Here is a 21,098-nt window from a genome sequence, read left to right on the forward strand (position 1 = left end):
TACCCACCTGATGACTATTCCCCATTTACAATTACATTTTGAGACCTATCAGTTAGCCAGTGTATAATCCATTGAATGTGCGCCAAGTTAATTCTGCATCATTCTAGTTTATTTTAATCAGAATGTCATGAGGTACCAAGTCAACGCCTTACAGATGGGTAGGTATATAGGTCAACACTTTCACCTTTATCAACCAGACTTGTAATTTCATAAAAAAAAATTGTCAGTTTGATGGGATCTATTTTCCATGTTGATTTGTGATAATTGCATTGCCCTCCTTTAATTGTTTATTAATCGAGTCTCGAATCAGTTGTTCCATTATCTTGCCTGGGATCGATGTCAGGCTGACAGGCCTATAATTATCTGGGTCATTCCATTTACCCTTTTTAAAAATTGGCACAACATTAGCTTTCTTCTGGAACTTCTCCATGCTCCAAGCTTTATTGAAAATCAACATTAACAGTTCAGTGAGCTCCTCAGCCAGCTCCTTTAAAAAACTCTTGGACACCAGTTGATTTTCAAGTGTCTGACTTTAGTAGCTTCTGTTTTACATCCTCCAGAGACACTAGTGGAATGGAAAGAGTGCTATCACCATATGATGAGACTATAATCATCTGTTTTTTCCCCCAAATACAGAACAGGAATATTGAACACTTTTCTGCATTATTATTAACTACCATTTTCATCTAGTAATGAACCAATACCATTTTGGGGTTCTTTTTGTTCCTAATGTATTTTAAAAACTCTTTCTTAATACCCTTAACTCTGCTGGTTGTAGATTTCTCCTGGTGCCCCTTTGTTTCCCGAATCAATTTTCTACAATTCATAACTTCTGATTCATATTGATCATTATCAATGTCCCCTTTCTTCTGTTAGTTTTATGATTGATTGATTTGTTATCACTGCCTTCATTTCCCCTCTAAAACAGCATGGTTTTTCAATCAGCACGGCCTTCTTCCTCAATTGTAGGATTGTGGGTTTGTGGGTGTTTAGTAAGATGTTCTTAAACGATTCCCAATTACCATTCACATTTTTCTGATGAAATTCTTCCTCCCAGATGATTTGGCTCATCTAGCTCTGCACCAGCACACACATACCGAGTAACAATGTGTAACAAAACTGAGTAACAAAATCTGCTGATATCATTGCAGCTTGCTTTGGCCCAGCTCCCACCTTCCCTTCCCCCCATTCTCTACATTTTGTTCATTTAACTTTCAGTTCGGAAGACTCCAGTAGGTAATTCCTGTGACACCAGAGCTTGGAAGACTTAACAGAAAGATACAATTTCCTTAATGGTTTTAGTGGTTAGGACCCACATCTGGGCAGGGGAAGGGGGCAGGGGCAGAGCTGGGTTCATGCATTCATAAATTTTAAAGCCAGAAGGGACCATTGTGATCATCTAGTTTGACTTCCTGCATAATATGGCATAGAACTTTACCCACTAATACTTAGAGTTTCATAGATATTTAGGTCAGAAGGGACCATTATGATCATTTAGTCTGACCTCCTGCACAATGCAGGCCACAGAATTTCACCCACCACTCCTAAAAAAGACCTCGCACCTATATCTGTGCTATTGAAGTCCTCAAATTGTAGTTTGAAGACCTCAAGGAGCAGAGAATCCTCCAGCAAGTGACCCGTGCCCCATGCTACAGAGGAAGGCGAAAAACCTCCAGGGCCTTCCAATCTGCCCTGGAGGAAAATTCCTTCCCGACCCCAAATATGGCGATCAGCTAAACCCTGAGCATATGGGCAAGATTCATCAGCCAGATACTACAGAAAATTCTTTCCCGGGTAACTTGGATCTTACCCCATCTAAAAACCCATCACAGGCCATTGGGCCTATTTACCATGAATATTTAATTACCAAAACCATGTTATCCCATCATACCATCTCCTCCATAAACTTATCGAGTTTAATCTTAAAGCAAGATAGATCTTTTGCCCCCACTACTTCCCTCGGAAGGCTATTCCAAAACTTCACTCCTCTGATGGTTAGAAACCTTCGTCTAATTTCTAATCTAAATTTCCTAGTGGCCAGTTTATATCCATTTGTTCTTGTGTCCACATTGGTATTGAGTTTAAATAATTCCTCTCCCTCTCTGGTATTTATCCCTCTGATATATTTATAGAGAGCAATCATATCTCCCCTCAACCTTCTTTTAGTTAGGCTAAACAAGCCAAGCTCCCTGAGTCTCCTTTCATAAGACAAGTTTTCCATTCCTCGGATCATCCTAGTAGCCCTTCTCTGTACCTGTTCCAGTTTGAATTCATCCTTCTTAAACATGGGAGACCAGAACTGCACACAGTATTCCAGGTGAGGTCTCACCAGTGCCTTATATAACGGTACTAAAACCTCCTTATCCCTACTGGAAATACCTCTCCTGATGCATCCCAAGACGACATTAGCTTTTTTCACAGCCATATCACATTGGCAGCTCATAGTCAACCTATGATCAACCAATACTCCAAGGTCCTTTTCCTCCTCCGTTACTTCTAGTTCAACACCAGTAACTTGTGATTGAATTAGAGCATATTTTTTGGCAGCTCAGCCACAGACTTCCTGTGTTACCTTAGCCAAGACACTTAATCCTGTGTTCCCTATTTGAAACATGAGGGTAGCCCTTCCTCACCTCACCGGGCTACTGTGAAAAAAAATACCTAGCAGCAATTGTTAGATGCTCTGGGGCCATATGAGTACCTACATAACTATATAGAGACACCAGCTCTCACTGGTATTTTCTGCTCCAGGGATTCAAACCTGGATCTCTCGTGACCCAAGTGAGTGTTCTAACCACTGTACTAACTGGGAAGGGGGACCACTGCTACCATTACTGCCTCCTCCATTTTGTGAATCTAGCCCTTCATTTTCTTTGCTTTTGTTAAAGATGCACAAAACAAAATTATTTGTTTGATGGTTTTACAACTTTTTTGATTGGCCAAAAACACCGAAAAATTTCCCTTTTGGTTTGGCCTGAACTGAACAATTTTTTCTGGAGCTGCCGGTGAACTGAAAAATCAGTTATTCACACAGCTCAGATATTAATGATCTTCAGTGTAAATGAAATCCAGTTGCATGTGGTCTGTAATTCAGTGATGGCCTATTCCATAAGAAAAGCCTTTCACTTAAGGTTAATGATAGTGTATTTTTGCTGCTGCTAGGACTACTCTATGCAAAAACTGTAAGTACTTCAAGATGGACTAGAATTTATTCCATACAGATGATATTACAAATGCTGGACATATTTTGAAAATGTAGTTTTCTTTTAGGAGGGGACAATACTGAACAATCATGAGCTACAAAGACAGTTGAATATAGCAAATGAACCTTGGCCCAATTCTCTATCTGTGTAAATCAGTACCATTTTCTTCACCAGATGTAGGATCAGGACACACATCAGCAAGTGCAGTCATGCAACAGTAAGGTTGAATGAAGTGGTTTAGATAAAATAAGAATCAGCCTGAACCTAGCCCCAAATTGAGACTTAATCTGGATTTTATTATATTTGATCTTTGAAGTTCGCCTACTTCCCAGAAAATGACTCTTCACCTTGAATGGTCCATTAAAATATGTGTTAGCTACTTATGCTAACCAATCTGTTCCACCTTGTATTTAGCTGTGACACCCTGAGTACGTTTCTCAGACCAGAAGAAGAGCTCTGTGTAAGCACGAAAGCTTCTCTCTCTCATCAACAGAAATTGGTCCAAAAAAATATATTACTTCACCCGTGTTTCAGAGTGGTAGCTGTGTTAGTCTGTATCAGCAAAAACAACAAGGAGTCCATGTGGCACCTTAGAGACTAACAAATTTATTTTCCAGTCCATGCATCTGATGAAGTGGATTTTAGCCCACGAAAGTTTATGCCCAAATACATTTGTTAGTCTCTAAGGTGCCACAAGGACTCCTCGTTGTTTTTGCCTCACCCATGTTGTCTCTCTTCCCCCTTGAAGTCAAAGGAAGACTTTGGCATAACATGTTTTTATCCCAATGTTACTAGGAGGACAGTGGATAGATTAAATCCAGGCTGGGATTATGATTCTGCTGGGAGAGTGTGCATCATCTCATCTGACAACAGAGTTTGAGCCTTAGTGTGCAGCTCATGTTTAAAACTTTTAACCAGAGCTACTAAACTCAATTGAATTTAGAGCTGTGTATTACCTTAATTTTTTTCCTCACTGAAGCAAACTAGGCTGGAGATAATTATAGCAGTGAATTACTGGAGCCTTTAACTCTGGCACAGCAGCATAACATTGAATTTTGAAGGGACAATACTCAGTTAAAAATCGTAAATTCCAGCTTTAGTGTGTTAATCAAGGAGTTGGATTGGATAGTAGGTAAGAGGTTTAACCCTCTCTATTGACTCGAATACAAATACGCATAAAGAGACTGATGACATGAGTTTGATCATTTTTCCTCAGGGACCTGGTGGATGTTTTTTCACATCACTATAATGCTGCCTATTATAGAACTCAGCAATCTCTGCTCTGACAGCACTCAGTGCTGCAATAATAAAGGTATATAGGTGATCGCTTGAGCTGTGTTTGTATAAATACTAATGAAATAAGAGATAACATTAGGGCTGTTGTTAAAGAGCAAACAAATAATTTTAGTAAAATGAGAAGAGACAGGCCCGCCATCTCTGGCAGCAATGTGACATTTGGTTTGATAAATGCTGAGAAATCAATTCATTTCTATAAAGATAAACCCAAGCTTTAAAAATATGGAAAATATGGAAAAAAATATGAGTATCTCCGTAGATATGACATGGCACTAGATATGTTGCAAGGCATGAGCAGTCAATATTTAAGGGATTAATTTTCAGTCTCCTACATTAAAGATATTGTTAACAAGGCATGTATTAACTAGGTAGTTGTTTGAATAGCAAATTGGAGACTTGGTTGTTAGCAATAGTTTTCCTGAAGTCCTATAATCATTGTTACTAAATGTGGAATGTAAGGGTGTCGTGGTTGACTGAATGCAATTTAAACTGGTATGCTTAAAATTGCTTTTTAGCTGTTGTACGCTGTGTGTGTGTGTGAGAGAGAGAGAGAGAGAGAGAATATTTTGATGTTTTGTAAATATAAAAATGCAATGATTCTAATATTTTAAAACCTGTTTCAGGGACTCATTGGTTCAGGGCCTCGATTATAGGACACTGTTATTCTCTTTCACCTCTGGGTTTGCACTTCAAATCCAGCCCAGGCCAGTAGTGACCCCATGTTGTTACCATCTGATGATTGATACAACTGGTGTTTCACTATTAATCCAGGATTTTGCCACACAGGTCCATATCACAAAGGGTATTAACCCTGATGGTGTCTCACTGGAGAGAGCAAGGAGTGAATGGGAATGGAGAAGACACTTTTAGGTCAAAGTTGGGACATGAGTGGAGTGGGAGGGGAACCTTTTGCTACTACTGCTGTACTGTACTTTCTTTGGACAAAGGGTATAAAGGATTTCAAAGCACCTTAAGAAACCCTTTACCTCTTCCTTTTTGTCACCATTGCATTGCTCAGGGGACTTCCCCATCTTCCTGATTGATGGATATCTTGCACAGTAGTATATTGCATCTTTATTGCTTTCAATAAAATAAAAAGACCACATCACACTCTGGCACTCCATCCAAGGCAGCAGCTTAATTATATGTTAAACTTACAAGGAGTAGCTTATTTCAGAGAGATGAATGTTTGCTGTTTTGAGCTAGGGAGTAGTTTTCTCCTAAATACCAACAATTGTGTAGGTCCCAGGAAGCTTGAAGAAATGACCTAACTACTGATATGTGGATCTGGCAAGATTGATTGGTGGCAGAGCCTTCCTGTCTCTATATAGGGTTCTTAATAACTCTTGTTTTTTGTTGGTTTTCATTTCACATTTGTTATCGATCTGCACTGTGGCAGACTGACCCCATCATTACTTCTCATCTCTGCACCTTACGATGAACTTGTATAAGTTCAGTCTTCAGAAGGAGAGAAAACATTGGAATGACAGAATGGAGCTGGCTTTTCTCAAATCACACATCCAGAGTTCAGATTAGGATGGTTTTCTTATAAAGAAGCCTCTAGGTAGGAGAGAGAGAGAGAGAGAGAGGTTTAATCTCCTCACTAGTTTTAATCTGTTTCATACAACTGAAATCACTTAGCAACGACAATCAAGATCAAGGGGATGTTTCAGGCAAGATACAATATAAAATGTTCCCGATTAGTTGATATATCTGGAGAATGGGACACTGAGGTGTGACTCTTGAAAAGTTTCTACTGTACTCTGCTGGTTTTTATTCTTTGAAGAGAAGACAATTTACCAGAATTTCAAGGTGTGCATGCACATCCACAGAACAGATACTTTAAGAAAAAAATCTAAGTGCTTTATTATAGAAAGCTAATTTGTAAGGCAAAAGCACGTTTTCTGTTAGGTACGTACTTACTGTGCAGTATTTAATGTGCTGAAAGAATAAATCATTATTTTTTCTTCAATGGCCCAAGCATCACAAAACCTGAAGACAGGCAAGTTTCCCCTGTGACATTCAGTACCAGCCTAGCTTGTCATTCAAACAATTCTTGTAGGTTGAAGGCAGTCTTCAGATACTATTAGCCCTTCTCATCCCTGCTGTTCTAGTGGAGTTCTGTTGGTTTCTTTCTTGGGCTTGTCTTCAGGGCCGGCTCTAGGATTTTTGCCACCCCAAGCAAAAAAATTTTTGGCCGCCTCCGCTTTTCTTTGTGCCCCCTCTGCCCCCAGCTCCACCCCTTCCCAACCCCTTACCCAAATCACCGGCCCCACCTCCTCCCCCAGGGGTGCCACATTCCCCCCACCCCCGCAGCCCGCGCCCTAGCTCACCTGCGTTCTGCCTGCTCCCCTGAACACACCACCGCTCCGCTTCTCCCCCCTCCCTCTCAGGCGAGGGAAAGGCAGCATATTCAGGGGAGCAGGCAGAGTGGAGATGAGCGATGGTGGGGGGGGAAGCACAGGAAGTAACGGGGGGGGGGTAGAGGAACCGCTCTCTGCCCCAACTCACCTCCACTCCACCACCACCGCTGCCACCTCCGAGCATGCCGCCGCTCTGCTTCTCCTCCCTGTTTCGCGCGCAGCAAGCCTGGGAGGGAGGGGGGAGAAGCGGAGCTGCGGCGACGCGCTCAGGGGAGCAGGCGGAAGTGAAGCAGAGGCAAGTTGGGGTGGCGGGGGCACATTTCTAGGGGCGGCATGGCTGGGGCCGAAATGCCATCCCTAGAAATAGGCCGCCCCAAGCACCTGCTTGTTTTGCTGGTGCCTAGAGCCGGCCCTGCTTGTCTTGCAGCAGGAGGCTTCTGGGTACATGTCTGGCTTGGTTTGGTTAAATGGCTCTCAGCACCCACACTGTACAAATTGTTCCAATATCCCTTTTAGAAGATATTTAACTGAGAGCCATAAGTTGTCCCATATGAAAATGCCACCCTCATGTGGTGCAGTTTAGTTCTCTTATGTTAGCAGTTATAGCTCCAGCAAGTACATTTAAGTATTATAATAATAATTAATTAATTTTCGCTTCGGTGCAAGGTGGTACATAGAAATCTATTTTGACTGAGCCTGCACATAATGATGTGAAGGTTCCAAAGTGTTTCAATGCATTGGCTTGAGCTAAGTGCAGTTCTAGTTGTAGTGAACTTAAATGTGGAACCTGGGGGAAATTATTTCACTATCAGAGAGTTTCATTGTACCTCCAGTATGAAAAGGGATGTAAATATTTCACTGTGTACCATGAATAATTGTGCTGACACCTCTGCTGGAAGGTAGCCCTGAATTCCAGGGTTCACAAAGCTTAGGTTAGTTCAGACCCAAACAAACCAACCACCCTTTTGCTGCCAGTGCTTGGCTGGAGTTCTTTCAGCCAAACAATCTTGTTTGTGGGTGTCGTAGGTCAACAGCACTGTGGTTCCCACCCCTCCACAAAAAACAATTAAGAGACTAAAGAAGTCCTCCGTTTGGAACTAGTACAGAGTTTGATGGTTTATTTTTCATTTGTCTGATTTACCTGAGAGTTTTTGACCATTCCATATTAGAAGGCTTTTTTGTTTGTTTGTTTCTTAAGGCCCTATCCCGAACTCTTACTGTATCCATAGGCAGTAGCATCAGAATTGTAACAGAAATGGGTTAAATTTGTGTTAGAACTGTGTTACATTTTAACAGCCATTACAAATCAGTGGATAGAATTACAGTATTTATGATAAGCATTCAATTGATAGCATCATTGGCTTAACTATCATACTTCTTTCCAACGTCACTTTGGCGACAATATACAATATAAATGAACAAATAAGGGTTTTTTTTTGTCTTGTCATCTGTCACACAAGCAAATGATTGAAAGCATTAATATGTGCCAAAAATGTGTGTTACTGCTTTCTCCATTGCTGGCTATCTATTTTCCCTGCACCAGTCAATAGCTTTATGCTCCCACTGTTTTGTTTTAAATCACAACAAAAATTTGGTTATTGTTGGTGATATAGAATTGCTTATTAGACCCTAGAGACCGGAGAAACCTAGCAAGTCAGTTAGATCAGTGCCAGATTGTTCCTTTCAGTATATTCATTAGTGCTTTGCTCAGTCCAGTTTATGTTTGGTAGATGATTATAAGGCATTTAACTGGCAGGAAGAGAACTTGGTTCTATTTCTTGCTCTGGCATTTACTCACCGTATTGTGTTGAGTAAATCACATAACCTTTCTGCAGCAAAGTTTCCCATCTCTGAAAGTGGGCACAATGGCGTTTACCCACAATTGTAAAGTCCTTGAGAGATAAATGCTAATATTATTATTTGGTTTTACAGTGCTGGTGAGGCAGAACACAGAGGAATTATGCCATACCCACCCAAAGTGGGGGAGGAAAAAGGTTATTTGAAGAAATGATAGAATAGTCCTCTTTATTATTCAGAATGTTTAAAATAATTGATACAGAAAACTAACTGGAGAGAAAACAGCTTTCCTTTGAAGAAGTTTTATTAGTTTGAGATTTGTTACTGTGGGTCTGATCTTGCTCCAGCTGAATCAGCAGAGATGAATGGGCAGATGGGCTGCCATTAATTTCCAATGGCACAGCATCAAGTGGCACAGAGATATTGTGATGTTTTTCAGAAGACCTGTTAGCAACATTCTTAGAATCAGTATTCAAATTTAAAAATTCCTCCAAAGAGCAAGAAATTTGTCAGGACAAAAATCAAGCTTTTTCTTGAGGAGAGCCTCCAAAAAAAGGCTTTAATTTTAAATGCTAGTGCCAGAGATGAGATACACATGGATGAAAAATTGCAAAACTCCCTAGCTGTGTGTCAAATACATCATAAAAACTGGGTGAGCGGGGGGGGGGGGCGTTAAAGATGAGTTTGCTGTGAAAGGTATTTTAGTGCAGGAGAAACAGAGCAGGGATGTTCAGGTTTAAAAAGAGGAGCTGCGGTAGATGAATTAGAGGACAAGGTGCTATTTATGAGAAATATATAGTGGGGAAAATGACTTACTGAAATATGGTGGTACTTGAGGGCATTCTGAAATATAGCTTGGAGACAAAAGCTAGTGATATAATGCAAGAAAAGAGCTGGGATTCACAGTGATGGTCTCTCAGAAGACGAGTTATGAAATACTGGAAGTTTTATTTGTGACACCTCATTGTCACAGTTCTATATTTCAGTTGTCAACCTTTCTATCCAAGGAGAAAAATTCAACAGCTTTCTCTTTGGGTCATTGTGGGAAGATCACTAGATAATCGCCTGAAAGGAATGGTTGCACTTATATCCTCTACACACAGTGGTGGTGCTCAAAGCTGGACACATGATTGCTTCACCTTGTAGGAAGCATCAATTGAAAAAGCAAAGTTGAAGATAAAAGTAATCAGAGTTCCTGGGGCTAGGTTGTGACAATAAATTGCAAGTGACTGATGATTAGCAGAGATTTTAGTGTTTTTACCTTGTAGGAATTGTGACAGGGTCAGACCAGATGGCTATAGGAGAGTAATAGAAGGCAGATATATTAGCCCCAGGCTAAGTAGGTCCCTTTTCCCTGGGTAAGGTAATGGGGAAGGTTCCAAAACAGTCAGGAACCTTCTGGAGACAATTAAGACAGGCTGATTAGAACACCTGCAGCCAATCAAGAAGCTGCTAGAATCAATTAAGGCAGGCTAATCAGGGCACCTGGGTTTTAAAAAGGAGCTCACTTCAGTTTGTGGGGTGCGTGTGAGGAGCTGGGAGCAAGAGGCACTAGGAACTGAGAGTGAGAACGCGGACTGTTGGAGGACTGAGGTGTACAAGCATTATCAGACACCAGGAGGGAGGTCCTATGGTGAGGATAAAGAAGGTGTTGGGAGGAGGCCATGGGGAAGTAGCCCAGGGAGTCCTAGCTGTTGCACAGCTGTTCCAGGAGGCACTCTAGACAGCTGCATTCCACAGGGCCCTGGGCTGGAACCCGGAGTAGAGGGCGGGCCCGGGTTACCCCCAAATCCTCCCAACTCCTGGTCAGACACAGGAGGAGTTGACCTGGACTGTGGGTTCAGAAAAAACGGCCAAGCTGAGGGCTGCCGTGAAGCTCCAAGGCGAGCAAATCCGCCAATAAGCGTAAGACCCACCAAGGTAGAGCAGGAACTTTGTCACAGAATCCAATATAGAATGTGCCCTGGGTAGCTGCTTGGTAGCAAGTGGCTTAGCTGCCTCCCACTTCGCACAAAAACTGGGGACACACTAAACCATTTGGCAAGGAAGCTTTAGCAACTGACACCTGCCTGCCTTCCCTTCAGCATTGTCATTATCTCTGGGTTACATCTGCACTGCATGTCAACCCCATGCTTTTCCATCAAACCATGTAGGATCATCTCTGTGTCAGTAGCAGAGCAGTTTTTGAATTAATAGTGCCAGACTACTCTGTCCTTCGAGATATCCAGATCAGGGGCTTCAATCTAAACTAATCTCTTTGAAAGGTATCATCCTGGACACATGCTATCTTGTATGCTCACAGGGTCGAATTCAGCTAGATACATTTCTTGATGTCAGGGCTGGTCTCAACTTCATGCTTAAAATCACCTTCATTTTTGCATAATATTTTGTAAAGTGATTGTCCTTTTCTGCTTGCTGGTTTTGCTAGCACTGAGGTTTTTTTTTTCACAATTCCAACCTTAGCTAACGGAATGGTTCAAAAATACCTTATTAACGGCTCTGAGACTGAGCATATGGCAGTGAACCCACCACTGCTACTCCTGAATTAGTATAACACCAGTCTCAAACTGTGTTTTCCCCCTTCATCTAACCAGAGCACCCTACCTATATTGCATAAAGCATGTGTTCACAACTTACTTTTCTTAATGGCTAGTTGGAAGTGAAGACATTGCCAAAAAAAATGTTTGTTCTGTAACATGGAATCACAATATGGAAACATTTAAGAACTTCTTGTATAAAGGTAGATGGTCTTTTACTGGGTTTTCTCTAACATCAAGGTCTTTTATTCCACTCCCCTGGATTCTGAAGGGAGGATCTCACACACTAGTTGTTGTTCATTTGGGTTTTCCAGCAGAAATGCTAACCTGATGGACAACCTGATCACCTTTCCACACTTAGCTATAAAAGCTCTGAATTGTATGCTGCAACATGTACCAGAGCTTGATGTCTGCCTCCCCTGAACACTTAAGGGATTAACCTTTTGCAAAAGTAAATTCCACAAAGTGAAATCTACTAACCAGTGAAAACTTTCCATTACTACTTCCCTGTCAATTAGGAGATGGTTGTGTATGTGTTTGCCCCAGGGCTGCATCTCTGCTTGTTTTTGTGCAAATAAAAATGGCTGGTTTTTTAAAAATAGGAATTACATTTAAATAAGGTTCTTTGAGACCTTCTCCACTTTTCACTTGACTTTCTAAATTTTCCCAAGGCAAGGGGTTATTTTTGGAAACCTGGAGTAACAAAATGAACTCTTTGTTTTAAAGGATCTGAGAGCAGTCTGGTGGTCATGATAGTATTTCTGAGTGTTTAATTAATATTGACTGACATTGCTTAATGTGCCCAAAGTGGGATAAGTGTATTATGTGGTCTGACTTTATGTTGAAATAAAGACAGGAATTATCAGATACAATTCTGACTAGACTGTTGTTACTGTTCACCCTCTCAATAATTTTAAAATCCCTTCTTTTTTTTCCTTCGAGAGAGGTTTATGAAAAAGTCTCATATTGTGAAACTCTGTTTTAAGGGGGTAAAACTTAGCTCCTCTATGAAGAACTTTGGAGAAATATTTTAAGGTGAAAGAATGGAATATGAGAAAGTGTAAAATGGAAAAATGTTGTACAACTATGCTATGCTTAAAACTCTACAGCAGCACATCTGCGCCGCTGTACAACTTCAGTATAAACACTACCTACTCAGATGGGACGGATTCTCCCACTGGGACAGGTAACCCACCTCTTTGAGAGATGGTAGGCAAGTCAAAGGAAGAATTCTTCTGTAGACCTAGTGCTGTCTACATTGGAACTTATGTCAGTTTAACTATGCCACTCAGGGGTGTGATTTTTCACATCCCTGACTGATGTAGTTCAACAGACCTAATATTCTAGTGTAGACTAGGCCTAAAACTGAATTTTGTAAGATTACAGTCTTAAATATTGTAAAAGAGAAAGGTGGAATATAATGTTGCTAAAAATGCTGCCATAATCTATGGTGGATTGTTGTGACTGCTGGTACTGTATACAGTGTTTTAAATGGTTGCATCAGCATGTTTCCCAGGGCTAGGAATTAGATGAAATTAGATATTTTTAAATCAAAGCAAGAAGAGACATTGTTCGATGTATGCCAGATGGTAAGTGAATGAAGATCAAATTCTTTTCTGATATGTGTCCAATGCACATCCAAGGGGAAGAATTTTGCACTATTCTAGATACTTTAGTTGAGGTGGGTGAGAATGACAGGTTTATCTTTAATGTAAATTTCATGTTTTAGTTAGTTTGAAGCAAACCTTTAGCAGTATTGAAATTCATAAGTCATAAAGTAGATTGTTCCTAGAGCTGTTGAATCTAACAGCTGTTCATGTTCCTGTCTATAAAATCATTTCATCCATTCCTACCTCACTTTGCCGGCTATGTAGTTGTGTGTGTGACAGAGAGAGACGTAGATACTGGTAGACAGGAGTATGCGTACTTTCAAATCCATTCCCGTGATAGAGTTTTTGTAGGCAGTGTGTGGCAGTTTTTGTAGGCAGAGATCTTTGTGGTACGCAGTATTTTTCTTTCCACCTTTTTCTTTCAGCCTAATGTCATGAGTCTGTTACTTTTTTGCTGGCTGGCTGATACTGGAGTTTGAGAAAGCACAAGCATAGTAGTCTTCTGCCTTATGAGTAATTTCCTTCCTCACAAAACCCAGGATGACAGGTTGACATTTAGAAAAGCTATTTAGAAAAGCTGGACGTGCACAAGTCCATGGGGCCGGACGAGTTGCATCCAAGAGTGCTGAAGGAATTGGCGGCTGTGATTGCAGAGCCATTGACCATTATCTTTGAAAACTCGTGGCGAACCGGGGAAGTCCCGGATGACTGGAAAAAGGCTAATGTAGTGCCAATCTTTAAAAAAGGGAAGAAGGAGGATCCTGGGAACTACAGGCCAGTCAGCCTCACTTCAGTCCCTGGAAAAATCATGGAGCAGGTCCTCAAAGAATCAATCCTGAAGCACTTGCATGAGAGGAAAGTGATCAGGAACAGCCAGCATGGATTCACCAAGGGAAGGTCATGCCTGACTAATCTAATCGCCTTTTATGATGAGATTACTGGTTCTGTGGATGAAGGGAAAGCAGTGGATGTATTGTTTCTTGACTTTAGCAAAGCTTTTGACACGGTCTCCCACAGTATTCTTGTCAGCAAGTTAAGGAAGTATGGGCTGGATGAATGCACTACAAGGTGGGTAGAAAGCTGGCTAGATTGTCGGGCTCAACGGGTAGTGATCAATGGCTCCATATCTAGTTGGCAGCCGGTATCAAGTGGAGTGCCCCAAGGGTCGGTCCTGGGACCGGTTTTGTTCAATATCTTCATAAATGATCTGGAGGATGGTGTGGATTGCACTCTCAGCAAATTCGCGGATGATACTAAACTAGGAGGAGTGGTAGATATGCTGGAGGGGAGGGATAGGACACAGAAGGACCTAGACAAATTGGAGGATTGGGCCAAAAGAAATCTGATGAGGTTCAATAAGGATAAGTGCAGGGTCCTGCACTTAGGACGAAAGAACCCAATGCACAGCTACAGACTAGGGACCGAATGGCTAGGCAGCAGTTCTGCGGAAAAGGACCTAGGGGTGACAGTGGACGAGAAGCTGGATATGAGTCAGCAGTGTGCCCTTGTTGCCAAGAAGGCCAATGGCATTTTGGGATGTATAAGTAGGGGCATAGCGAGCAGATCGAGGGACGTGATCGTTCCCCTCTATTCGACATTGGTGAGGCCTCATCTGGAGTACTGTGTCCAGTTTTGGGCCCCACACTTCAAGAAGGATGTGGATAAATTGGAGAGAGTCCAGCGAAGGGCAACAAAAATGATTAGGGGACTGGAACACATGAGTTATGAGGAGAGGCTGAGGGAGCTGGGATTGTTTAGCCTGCAGAAGAGAAGAATGAGGGGGGATTTGATAGCTGCTTTCAACTACCTGAAAGGGGGTTCCAAAGAGGATGGCTCTAGACTGTTCTCAATTGTAGCAGATGACAGAACGAGGAGTAATGGTCTCAAGTTGCAGTGGGTGAGGTTTAGATTGGATATTAGGAAAAACTTTTTCACTAAGAGGGTGGTGAAACACTGGAATGCGTTACCTAGGGAGGTGGTAGAATCTCCTTCCTTAGAGGTTTTTAAGGTCAGGCTTGACAAAGCCCTGGCTGGGATGATTTAACTGGGAATTGGTCCTGCTTTGAGCAGGGGGTTGGACTACATGACCTTCTGGGGTCCCTTCCAACCCTGATATTCTATGATTCTATGATTCTATGACACCAGGCTGGAGAAAAAAAATAAGTGTGCACTTTGCTAAATGTAATCACTGTCCTGCTTTGGGGGGTTGTTTCTTGAATCTGTTTGTGTCAGAATGAAGCAACAGGTAATATGCTTTGATGAAAATCAAGGTGATTTTCAAGAACAACAGGGCATTGTTGTTGTTATTTTAGATGTTTACTGTTATGCAAAAGATTAACAGTGAAATATTGGGCCAAATTCTCAGGTGTATTGAGGCCACAGAGTTGGTGTAGCCAGCTGTGAGCAGATCATAAATATAAGTGCCCATACTGGGTCAGACCAGTGGTCCATCTCGCCCACTATCCTGTGTTCCTACAGTATCACCCTAGTGCAAGAGGGCTGGGGTTTTTCGGTGATGCAGAAATGGTATAGTTGTTTCTGTGTCTCCCCCATCTGCTGCTAGTATAGGGTGTATGACTGGAGGAAAGGTGGGGCAGCTAGAATGATACATCATGCTGATCCTTTTTTCTGGTTTTGTCTGGAGCCATTAGCAACTGGCAAGAGTGAGAGACCCTACCTTTTCATAACGTGTTTATCATCCTTCTACAGTTATATTGGTCTCCTGTGAAAGGGAGCCCAACACATGGCTTTTGTAAAAGCCGGCTTGTGAGCCAAGCTTATTGAGAGTTGTTGTTACCCTGAGAGTTAAAAGCTAAAATGTAACTGACACATAGAAGATGAGATTGTTATAACTCAAAGTATTATGCATATGGAGGTTAATAAATACCGTATTGGCTCAAACAGCAAAATACTGATTCAGATCCAAATCCTACTGAATTTCCGGAAAGGGGGGTAGTGGGAGGTCAGATACAGGGTTTTGGTTCAGGGCCATCTCTAATGAAAAAGCTCCACTTGGATGGTTACCATGTTTCTGGCTTTGTGATTTCATCTCACTTGATGCTTTGTGGTCCAAGTTGCTGCAGATGTGCCAGCGTGGTACCGTGCTGCCTTTGTCTGAGTCACCCTCTCCCCAACAGCAAGAACAAAAAAATGAATAGAAGAGGCTGCTTTCCAGTCTGTTATTAAAATGTGTTGGTGATGGTCAGCAATTTGAATAGACAGTATTTCCCAAGGGAGTTGTCTCTGAATTAGATAATGGTCCAGCACTTCTGCATGCCTCACGTCCATAAGAATAACGATGATGGTGGTACATATTAATGCCCCTTGGTGAATGCTAAGAATGGGTTTCTCCTCTTGTCATCCCAGTGTTAGACAACCTTGAATGTTTAACCCATTTCTGTGGTCATTACTTGGAAGGGATATTGCTCAGGAAAATCCAGCATGTTTCTGACTCCACAGACAGCACTCTACTTTCTCTGCTGTTTGTGATCCAGTATCATTCCTACAGTGTTAGAAAGCACTGTAACATTAGAAGTGCTGTCTTTGTGGAGAGATGAAAAAGTAAGGGTGCTAACACTGGCTTTCTGGCCAAATCTCACTTTTGTTAGCTACATTGAGCCTATCTAAATTGCCTTTCTAGCTTCAAGGAGACATGATACTGTTCTTAACCTAAATTGCTTTGTGGTGTAGCTGCACACTGTCACTTAGCAACTGCATTTCACTCCAGACATTGGTCGCACTTCGGTGTTATGGAAATTATTCTTATTTATTGGTCTAATCATATTCCAGCGTTTGAAAAAGAATGTTGATGTCTTTCATGGTGAAACATGGTATATATTTAAGTGTAAGAGCTTTATCTTCCTTCCCAAAGTACTTCCATTTCATGGGACTCAACTAAACTTGTAAACCTTTTGAGGTTCACCCTTCACAAGTGCCTGTGCCTCTTAAGTGTACAGTATAAAGTTCTTGGCCGTATTATTTCATTAGGAAGACAGACATGTTGAGCATTTTGGTGAGATGGTATTAAATTGTGCTGTATATAAAAGTGTGTTTCTCTAGCAGTAATATGTATATGTAGTTGCTTATTTAATTTCTGTGGAACTTATTGCCATGGCAGCTCTGTGCTTTAATAACCAATTCAGACAAGAATTAGATATTAATTCACACAAAGCTAAGAACATTTTAAAAAAATCAGAACAAGTGGTCTCCATACACTGCACAATTAGGGTAGCTAGAATTGGGGGTTTTTGGGGTTTCCAAAGGCCAACAACTTTCAGCCAAGGATCTCAAAGCTGATTGCAAACATGAATAACTATCTGTTTAAAAATCAAGCCTGTCTGTAAACAAGCCTGTCTATCTGTGTTACAAATAACACTATAGATTATTAAGATTGCAGACTTGGAGAGCTTTTTAGTAAGTGTAGGTATTTTATATGTATATACATTTTAACCATAGCTCCTTGGAATTACTTTGAAAAGTTTCAACAGTGCAACTAGGTCATTGTAAGAGACAGAAGTGGCCTGAAAAGCTATGGGAAAAAAGGTGTTGTCTGCTCTGGCCTTTAAACACACAATGACAGTGAAATATAGGAAAGCACTTCAAAGTCTGCCTTTAAAGCATTTTAGTCTCCTCATTGTTGAGCCTTTTGTTATTAGGGGACTAGTGGGTGTGATTTTTATCCTGCAATCAGTTTCTGTCAAGTCTAGCCATGCAAACATTGCTAAGGGGGAGTTTAGGAGCTATTATGTACGGTCACTGGTCTCTCTTCTTACACTGACAAAACCAGAGTTGATCTTGAAGGAAGCCAGTAGAGAGGTCTGTGGCGCATTTTCTCTGCATCCCTATGAAAACACGCACACAAACCAGGAGAATTTTATCTGGAAATGTCAAGCTGTGAAAAGTTTAAGTTCCTGCTAGAGAATACTGAAGGTAAAATTGTCATTGACTTTGCCATGTTAACATGGAAGATGCTAAACCATTATTTGCTTGAATAATTATTTTAACTTCTCTTTTCTTATGACTACTCAAAGCTAAAGTTCTGTAAATTGAAGCAGGCTAATTTTAACATACACCCTGAGTGTATTTGCAATGGGAAGTTTAAATGATTAAAGGAGAGGGATAGCAAAGGAGTTTTTCAAATGCTTATAACTCTTCTCTCTGCTCAAAAAATATATTTTCATCTTAGCCAGTATGGTTGTATTTTTGCTTGTTGGTTTGTTTCAGGTGTTCGATAGATTTGAATAGAATCCATAAAAGAGATGAAAATAATCTGTAACTAACATTGTTAAGACTCAAAGATTTCTAACTTCTGTATCTTTTGTTTGTGACCCTCAATGCTGGACAGCGTGAATAGCCACCAGAAAGCCAACAGCTCAGCTGGAGGGTCGGAAGGATAGATAATCTCCCAGCTCTATGGTGACAGTTTAACCAATAAGAAAATGAGTTTGAATTTTACTTGGAAGGAGTCTTGCACAATAATTTTTTCCAAAAAAAAAAAAAAAAGTACACACAATACAAAGTGTACAGTGCTCACTTTATATTTATTTTTGATTACAACTATTTGCACTGTAAAAAAGGAAGAAAGAAATTGTATTTTTTCAGTTCACCTAATACAAGTAGTGTAGTGCAATCTCTTTATCTTGAAAGTTGAATTTACAAATGTAGAATTATGTAAAAGAAAAACTGCATTCAAAAATAAAACAATGTAAAATTTTAGATCCTGCAAGTCCACTCAGTCCAACTTCTTATTCAGCCAAACAAGTTTGTTTACATTTGAAGGAGATAATGCTGCCCGCTTCCGGTTTACACTGTCACCTGAAAGTGAGAATGGGCATTCTCATGGCACTGTTGTAGCCGGCGTCACAAGATATTCATGTGCCAGATGTGCTAAAGATTCATATGTCCCTTCATGCTTCAACCACCATTCCAGGGGACATGTGTCCATGCTAATGACGGGTTCTGCTCGATAACAATCCAAAGCAGTGCAGACTGACACATGGTCATTTTCATTATCTGAGTCAGATGCCACCAGCAGAAGGTTGATTTTCTTTTTTGGTGGTTTGGGTTCTGTAGTTTCCGAATTGGAGTGTTGCTCTTTTAAGACTTCTGAAAAGCATGCTCCACACCTCGTCCCTCTCAGATTTTGGGAGGCACTTCAGATTCTTAAACCTTGAGTCAAGTCCTATAGCTGTCTTTAGAAATCTCACGTTGGTACCTTCTTTGCATTTTGTCAAATCTGCAGTGAAACTATTCTTAAAATGAACAACATGTGCTGGGTCATCATCTGAGACTGCTATGACATGAAATATATGGCAGAATGCGGGTAAAATAGAGCAGAGGACATACAGTTCTCCCACGAAGAGTTCAGTCACAAATTTAATTAACGCATACTATTTTTTAATGATCGTCATCAGCATGGAAGCATGTACTCTGGAATGGTGGCCAAAGCATGAAGGGGCATACGAATGTTTAGCACATCTGATACATAAATACCTACAAAAGTGCTATGCAAATACCTGTTTTCACTTTCTGGTGACATTGTAAATAAGAAGAAGGCAGCATTATCTCCTATAAATGTAAACAAACTTGTTTGTCTTAGCGATTGGCTGAACAAAAAGTAGGACTGAGTGGACTTATGTGCTCTAAAGTTTTACATTGTTTTCTTTTTGAGTGCAGTTATGTAACAAAAAATAATCTATATTTGTAAATTGCACTTTGACGACAAATAGATGGCACTACAGTACTTATGAGGTGAACTGAAAAATATTATTTCTTTTGTTTATCATTTTTACAATGCAAGTATTTATAATAAAAATAATATACACTTTGGTTTCAATTACAACACAAAATATACATGAAAATGTAGGAAAACATCCAAAATATTTAATAAATTTCAATTGGTATTCTGTTGTTTAACAGTGCAATGAAAACTGCAATGAATCGTGATTAATTTGTTTAATCGCAATTAATTTTTTGAGTTAATTGCGTGACTTAACTGCGATTAATCAACAGCCGTAAAAATAACCCCAACCACTTTCCTTTTTAATTTTTAGAATGTATTTGGGTTTTTTTCCTGGCTTGTGTTGTAAGGTTAGATTTGTTTGGAGTACTACAGTTTAATGTCTGGGGCCCTGTTGTGGCTTTTAGATCCAGAGCACGACTGCTGGAAGAGGTGTGGGAGCAGAGGTGCAGCAAGACACCCGTGGCAGTTGCTGGGGGTATTCAGATGGTATAGTTCTGTGGCAGGCAGAATGCTTCAGAGGTATATCTACACTGCATAAAAAGCCTATGGCAGGCCCATATCAGCTGACTTGGGCTAATGGGGGTCGGGCTGCGGGGCTGTACATCTGCAGTGTAGACATTCGGGTTTGGGGGCTCAGGCTGGAGCCCAGGATCTGGGGCCCTCCTTTCTCAAGGAGCTCCCAGAGCCTGTGCTCCAGACAAAGCCTGAATGTCTACACTCAATTTTATAGTTCCGCAGCCCGAGCCCCAAAAGTCCAAGTCAGCTGACACAGTCCAGACGAAGGTCTTCTTTATTGCCGTGTAGACTTACCCAGAATGGGCTGGGGAGAGCGCACTAAGGAGAGACTCTGTCTCTATTTTAGATGTCAATAATGTACTCTCCCTGGAAACAGGCCTCTAATCATAGCCTCACTGGTTGAGGATCACTTCTGGCTGCACACTCGAATTTAATTCCTCCCGTTTGTGCTATGGAGTACAAGCACAGCATCTTGGATGCCCTTGTCTCTCCCTATAACATATATGCGTTATAAGTTAAGTGGCCGATAGAGACTGCAAATGCCAAAACTGGATGGTTGAAGATGATTTCTGTTCAAGAATATAAAAGAAAGCCAGAGGAAATGCTATGCTCTTTTCCTTTCCTCCATGACTTTTGCTTCAGTAGACTGAAATATGTCATGTACTGAGGCCACACGCAGAGCCATATTACAGCCATGGGGGCAAATCCTGCTCAACTTATGCCTGCAGCAGAATTAATATGGTTAGGACAGTTCCCCTGTACATAGTGGGAATAGGGTGTGAGGAGCCTAGGGAGGGGTCCACAACTCCCTCATGCAATGGAGCACCTCCACCAGGCTGCTGAGGGAGTGGTGGAGGGATAGGGCCTGTAGATCTGCCAGTCATTCCTGCTAAGAGAATGCAACCAGAGCCACACCATGGCACATGGTGACCTGGAGGGGAAGGGAAGACAACTAGTTCCCCCAGATCCCAGTGGATTTATGTCCACAGTTCATTGTGGCTGAGCGCACGCAAGAGACAATTTGCTCCATAGCT

At 41.2% G+C, this 21,098-nt stretch overlaps 1 protein-coding gene across 8 annotated transcripts in view; it reads left to right on the top strand.

The window, feature by feature from the left end:
* The window catches only part of ARHGAP24 (Rho GTPase activating protein 24), a 337,318-nt gene that overhangs the window by 225,097 nt on the left and 91,123 nt on the right, over positions 1 to 21,098 (top strand). Inside the window, exon 1 of one of the 8 annotated variants that reach the window (XM_073340571.1) lies at positions 17,718 to 17,735. The exons of the other annotated variants lie outside the window; for them this stretch is intronic. The gene's annotated coding sequence lies outside the window, so the exon portion shown is untranslated. Of the gene's footprint in view, positions 1 to 17,717; positions 17,736 to 21,098 lie in introns of those variants that run through there. 8 annotated transcript variants of the gene reach the window in all.

Source organism: Lepidochelys kempii, chromosome 4 (assembly GCF_965140265.1).
Source record: "Lepidochelys kempii isolate rLepKem1 chromosome 4, rLepKem1.hap2, whole genome shotgun sequence".
In the NCBI taxonomy this organism is placed as follows: domain Eukaryota; kingdom Metazoa; phylum Chordata; order Testudines; family Cheloniidae; genus Lepidochelys; species Lepidochelys kempii.